Raw genomic sequence first — 532 nt, 5'->3', positions numbered from 1 at the left:
GCTGGCACAGGACTGGGTGGTGTTTTGTTCTGCTGTGCATGGGGTCACTATGAGTTGGAGATGACTTGAGGGCACCTGACAACAACAACAGCATATAATCCCCTTAGTGGGCCACAAGCATCTCATTTGCATAGTCTCACCCAGTCCCAACACCACAACATGCCATGGATTACCAGAATCTTACACTGGCGAGGAGCTCGGGCCTGCACTCAAGTCCAAGGACACAATCATGCCAAGCTCCCAGTCTCATCTTTGAGGGTCTGTTGGCTGGGACTACTCCTAGTTTGTATTAGTCAAAGTCCTTTCAGGAAACAGAAACCACACCAGTTACTTGAATAGAGAGAATTTAATAAAGAGAATTGCTAATATAGCCATAAAGTGGTTAAGTAATTCAAGTAAAAATAACTCCAGGACATTATGGAGTTAGTACCTACAAAGTTAAAAGACAAATGACCGTGGCCTCTCAAAAAAGCTTGGTGTATCCCAACAGCAGAAGAGAAGCCAGATGATTGGGACCTTCTAAAAATTAAAT

Source organism: Orycteropus afer, unplaced genomic scaffold (genome assembly GCF_000298275.1).
Source record: "Orycteropus afer afer isolate SDZICR_OR568_19922 unplaced genomic scaffold, OryAfe1.0 scaffold00136, whole genome shotgun sequence".
Classification (NCBI taxonomy): domain Eukaryota; kingdom Metazoa; phylum Chordata; class Mammalia; order Tubulidentata; family Orycteropodidae; genus Orycteropus; species Orycteropus afer.
The sequence above is the reverse complement of the archived record's forward strand: the minus strand, read 5'-3'. Positions refer to the sequence as shown.